Here is a 6,269-nt window from a genome sequence, read left to right on the forward strand (position 1 = left end):
TAGAATCCACCGACTAAGGTTCCAGAGTTGCAATCATTTCTTGGATTGACAAACTATTATCGGTGATTCATCGAAGGCTACTCCTTCATTGTTGCGTATCTCACGGATTTGCTGACGAAGAATTGAGTATGACTTTGGACAAGAGTCTGCCAATATGCTTTCAATGGCTTAAAGAAGTCTCTGGTGAGGAAACCAGTGTTGCGGTTGCCAGACCATGGTTGCCACACCACACAAGACTCTTTGAAGTTCACACAGATGCTTCAGACTTTGCCATCAATGGAGTTATCATGCAGTCGGAATATCCGATTTCTTATGAGAGTTGGAAGCTCTACACTGTGCACGAGCGTGAGATGACGACCATCGTGCACTACCTCAGGACCTGACAACACTATCTTTTGGGTGCCCAGTTTGTCATCAAGAGAGACAATGTCGCCACAAGCTATTTTTAGATGCAGAAGAAGTTGATGCCCAAGCAAGATCGATGACAAATGTTCCTAGGTGAGTTCGACTTCGCATTGGAGTATATGGTAAGAAAGACCAACGTTGTTGTTGACACCCTAAGTCGCAAGGTAGAACTGACGATTGTGCAGGCAAAACCTTTCAAAGTTCACTTGGAGGGTGCATTGCTGGACCACATTCCCAAAGGAATGCAATAGGACACGACATCACAACACCTTATCTCTGTGGCACATGCGGGAAAGAATCAACAATTCTGGCTATGGGACGACCTCCTTGTGACTAAAGGGGGACACGTTTTCGTGATGCAGTAAGGAAACCTTCGCCATCAATTGCTTAAAGAGTACCATGATACATTAGGGGCCGAGCATCCAGGTTAGGAGCGGACCTTAGCACTCCTTAAGCGTGGTTACTATTGGTCGCAAATGAGAGACGATATGGAGGGATATGTGTGAATGTGCCTCGTCTTCCAGCAAGACAAGGAGACCAACTAGAAGACTGTCGACATCCTTGAGCCTCTACTTATTCTAGAACGTCCTTGGAAAAGAATTTCCATGGACTTCATTGTTAGGTTGCCAAAGGTAGATGGCTTCAGCTCCATCCCCGTAGTGGTAGATCGCTTATCTAAGTATGCCACCTTCATCACAGTTTTCAAGAGTGCCATGTAGAGAAGATTGTGGAGCTATTCGTCAAGCATGTTGTGAAGCACTGGGGTATACCAAGAAGCATTGTAAGCGATTGCGATGCTCATTTCATAGGCAAATTCTGGCATGAAGTGTTTCAGCTATTCGACTTCGATCTCCTATTTTCAACAAGTTTTCACTCGCAGACCGATAGGCAGACAAAGCACATCAACAAACTATTGGAGCAGTACGTCATGCACTTTATTAGTGCCAATCAGAAAGATTGAGTGAAACTCCTAGACATCACCCGATTCTGCTACAATCTTCAAAAGAGCGAGTCTTCAGGCCACAACTGGTTTAAGATAGCCACAGGGACAACAGCCGTTGACCCTGCACAGTCTTGCCACACAGGAAAAGGAAAGGTCATCCTTTGCCTATCAGTTTGTTCGAGATTGGCATGAGCTGACAGAACTGATGAAGGTGTTTCTCGGCGAAGCGGCTAAGAGGATGAAAAAGTGGGCAGACAAACATCGTTGACCTGCTGATTTCCGTATTAAAGATCAAATATTGGTAAAACTTTACCTGAATCGCATAAGCATCTTCCATGGATGACACCACCGACTGATCAAGAAGTATGATGGACCATTCATCATCATCAAGAAAGTGGGCAACCTAGCGTACAAGCTGGATCTGCTCCCAAACTTTAAGGTGCACTCGATGTTTCACGTGTGCAACCTGAAATCGTTCTATATGGGGAGATCCAAAATATAGCGTGCCACAACGCACTCCTATCCTACAAAGAGCCCCGACAATACAATATGTCGAGAAGTGTCTCAACAAGATCCTTTACTACAAGGTCAATTACTTGGACGAAATAAATAAGTATCTAGTGCAGTGAGAGGAGACAACGATGCCAATGTGTGAGCCAACATTCCAGACAAAGAGCCACTACCCGACCAAAGTCAGAGCATACCATGAAGCAGATGACGCTGAGGGCGACACATGATTTGAAGGGGGTAGCCTGTTCCCCTATGAACTACTTTGTACAATTGTGTCTAGAAACCAATGTTATTAGTATAAGTGCGTATTTTTAGAATTTTGATATGATTCATGGCCGATTCAGCTAATTTTTAATAAATGTAAAAAATATCAGAAAATATATTTTTTATTTTAAAATTATTTTAATAGTTTTAACGTGTGTCATGTTATGATTGACACGTAATAGTTTATTATTATTTTTTAGCAGGTACAAAACTATTCAACTCGATTCAGTTGAGTATGGGTATCGGTAGATACATCTGAATCAACAGCCCAACGATTTAGGGTTGATACCGACACTAACAATATTGTCAGAAACACGCAACCAAAATAGCGTGTCCTGGTGACATAGCCTTTTTGTTATATGAATGATTGCAAGGGTATAAACTCCATACTAGGGGTGTCAATGGGTCAGGTTTACCCAAGCTTGACTCGAACCAAACCCTATAGGGTTTGAGTATAGTGATAAATAAGAAGACCCAATTAAGACCCTGTCTGGACCAAAAGGTTCGATTAATATATGAATTAATACATGGACCTGAGTATAGTTTATGTGATTTTATACTAGACTCGAACTCGACCCATGTTTTGATTATGACTCATCATTTTTCAATGTAAAAAAAATAAAAAATATTATTTTATCGGGTATGGTTCATGTATTTTTTATATGGTCGAGGTATGATTTCTCTTATAGTAAATATGATTAGACCTCAGTCCAGAACCGATAGCAAACCCTTAAAAACCTGATTCATTATTCAAGTCTGGTTCTACTTGGATTCGAACTAAACCAGACCCATTGACACCCTTACTCCATACCCTTGAAATCGAATATGGATGGGGTAGCCTCCTTAATGCATTTCGATAGCTCATCAGGCAGGGTTAGGTTAGTCGTTTTTGAAAATACAACAACAACAACAACAACTACGCCTTCATCCCAAAACAATTTTTGTCGGCGATATGAACCAACAAAAAAAATCATTATGGGTCTTCCATATGAATCCTTCTCCTCCATTCATTTCTATCCAATGCCATGTCCTCGGTGAGGTTCAAAGCATTCATATCCTTTCTTATCACCTCCATCCATGTCTTCCTTGGCCTACCCCAACCTCTTTTAACTAATATATTTTCCCATTTCTCCATCCTTCTAACTGAAGCATCATTAGGCCTTCGTCGAATGTGTCCAAACCACCGTAAACGATTCTCTCTCATCTTATTTTCAATGGGTGCAACGCCTACCTTCTTACGTATCTCCTCGTTCCGAATCTTATTTTTTATTGTATTTCCATACATCCATCTCAGCATACGCATCTCAGCTACACTCATTTCTTGAATATGATGTCTCTTGGCAGCCCAACATTCCGTATCATATAGTAAAGCGGGCCTAATAGTCGTCCTATAAAACTTTTCATTCAACCGCAATGGCATTTTACGATCGCACAACACTGCAGTTGCACTTTTTCATTTCATCCACCCAACCTTTATCCTATGATTTACATCTCCATCAATTTCTCCATACTTTTGAATGATAGATCCCAAATATTTGAAACAATCATCCACCGGTATTTCTTGTTCACCAAGCTTCACTACAATCCCATCACTACTTCGTTGCTTACTAAACCGACATTCCATGTATTTTGTCTTACTCTTACTCAACTTAAAACCTCTTGCTTCCAATGTCTGTCTCCATAATTCTAACTTAGCATTAACCCCAACTCTAGACTCATCAATCAAAACAATATCATCAGCAAACAACATACACCACGGCACATTTTCTTGAATTGATCTCATAATCCCATCCATCACTATAGCAAATAGGAAAGGGCTTAAAGCAGATCCTTGATCTAACTCAATCGTTATAGAAAAATTAGTTGTCACCCCTCCACAAGTGCGGACATTGGTTACTACTCCTTCATACATATCTTTAATTATACTAATGTACTTGAGAGAAACACCTTTATTCATCATTGTCCACCAGAGAACGTCCCTAGGTACTCTATCGTATGCCTTCTCCAAATCAATAAAAACCATATGCAAATCTTTGTTCCTCTCTCTATTTCTCTCAATAAGTTGTCTAAGAAGATGTATAGCTTTCATAGTTGATCTTCCAGGCATAAAACCAAATTGATTCTCCGATATCATGACAACCTTCCTCAACCTAGACTCAATCACCCTCTCCCAAAGTTTCATAGTATGACTCATGAGTTTTACACCACGATAGTTTGTGCAATCTTGTATATCACCCTTATTCTTATATAGAGACACCAAAGTACTCTTCCTCCACTCATTAGGCATCTTATTTGTCCGCCAAATCTTGTTAAAAAGATTTGTCAACCATTCTAAACCTTTCTCTCCCAAGCATTTTCAAGCCTCGATAGGTATACCATCTGGGCCAACTGCCCTTCTTGATTTCATTTTCTTCAAAGCCTCTGCAATATCTTTCTTTTTAATCTTGCGCATGAAGTCACGATTCATCTCATGAAAAGGAATTGAAAAGTCTCCAAGATCCTCAGCATGACTTTCATTAAATAGCTTATCAAAATAATCTTTCCATCTCTCCTTAATCTCCTCATCTTCGACTAAAACCCTTTGCGTTTCATCTTTGATACATCTAACCATACCCAGATCCCTCGATTTCCTATCTCTCATCTTTGCAAGCCTATAAATATCTTTCTCACCCTCTTTGGTATCCAACTTGTCATAAATCTCCTTATATACCTTATCCCTCGCGTTCCGAACTACTTTTTTAGCTTCCTTCTTTGCTATGATATACTTCTCCAAATTCTCATTATCACGATTTTTACTTAGATTTCTATAACACTCTCTTTTAACCTTAATAGTTAATTTGACATCCTCGTTCCACCACGATGTATCCTTACCTAGCGGTGCACCGCCTTTAGACTCACCCAATACCTCCTTAGCCACCTTTCTCATGCCACCCGCTATCTTATTCCACATAGAGTCTGAATCCTCTTCGAGACAACAATTAACTTCCTTAACTACCCACTCTACAAACATTCCTTGTTTAGCTTCTTTCAATGCCCACCACTTAATTCTAGGATCTATCATATGTCTATCCCTTTTGCGGTATTGTCTAATTCTAAGATCTAAAATTAAGACTCTATGTTGTGTAGCTACACTTTCTCCCGGTATAACCTTACAATCGATGCAACAACCCCTATCTCTCTTTCTAAGTAGGAAAAAAATCTATCTGACTCATATTAACACCACTTTTAAATGTTATTAGGTGAGATTCCCTCTTCCTAAACCAAGTGTTTGCTAAGATCATATCATAGGACAAACCAAAATCTAAAATCCTTTCTCCACTTTCGTTTCTTTCTCCTATACCATAGCCTCCATGAATACTCTCAAAACCATCCCTACTAATGCCTACATGCCCATTAAAGTCACCGCCGATGAAAAGCCTTTCTCCATAAGATATCCCTTGTACTACTCCATCTAAATCTTTCCAAAATTGACGCTTAATGGAATCATCTAAACCTACTTGAGGTGCATAAACACTAATAATATTAATAATATTCGTACCTAATACTAATTTAATAAGTAAAATCCTATCACCCTTCCTACGGACCTCAACTACATTATCTATAAACTCACGACTCATAACAATCCCTACTCCGATCCTATTCCTATTTATTCCTGTATACCAAATCTTATATCCCCCAGGTTCTATCACTTTTGCTTTCTCACCTACCCATTTGGTCTCTTGTAGACATAAAATATCAATCTTTCTCCTACACATAACATCTACTAACTCTACCAACTTACCAGTTAAAGATCCTATGTTCTAAGTGGCTAACCTAATTTTATGGTCTTGGACTAACTTCTTTACCCCCACCCGTCCAACAAAGTGAGGGAACCCTTGCCTATTTGACACCACACCCGGGCGCCGGTGTGACGCGTTGCTTTCGAGCGACGACCTAGCAACCCTTGCCCATTTATCACTGCTTTCGGGCCTATAGAGTACAGCGCATCGCTCAGTAAAGAATGCTCCAACGAAATTCTCATATTGGTTCATATTCATGGGGTATGACTAAGTTTTTATGCTGGCTGTGAGAGGCCTACCGCAACCTTCCTCCTTTATCGGGGCTTGGGACCCGCAGTGTATAACTACACAGGCGGAGTCTCGTTTTT

The sequence above is a fragment of the Nuphar pumila genome, chromosome 4 (genome assembly GCF_984573655.1).
Source record: "Nuphar pumila chromosome 4, dmNupPumi1.hap1.1, whole genome shotgun sequence".
Classification (NCBI taxonomy): Eukaryota; Viridiplantae; Streptophyta; class Magnoliopsida; order Nymphaeales; family Nymphaeaceae; genus Nuphar; species Nuphar pumila.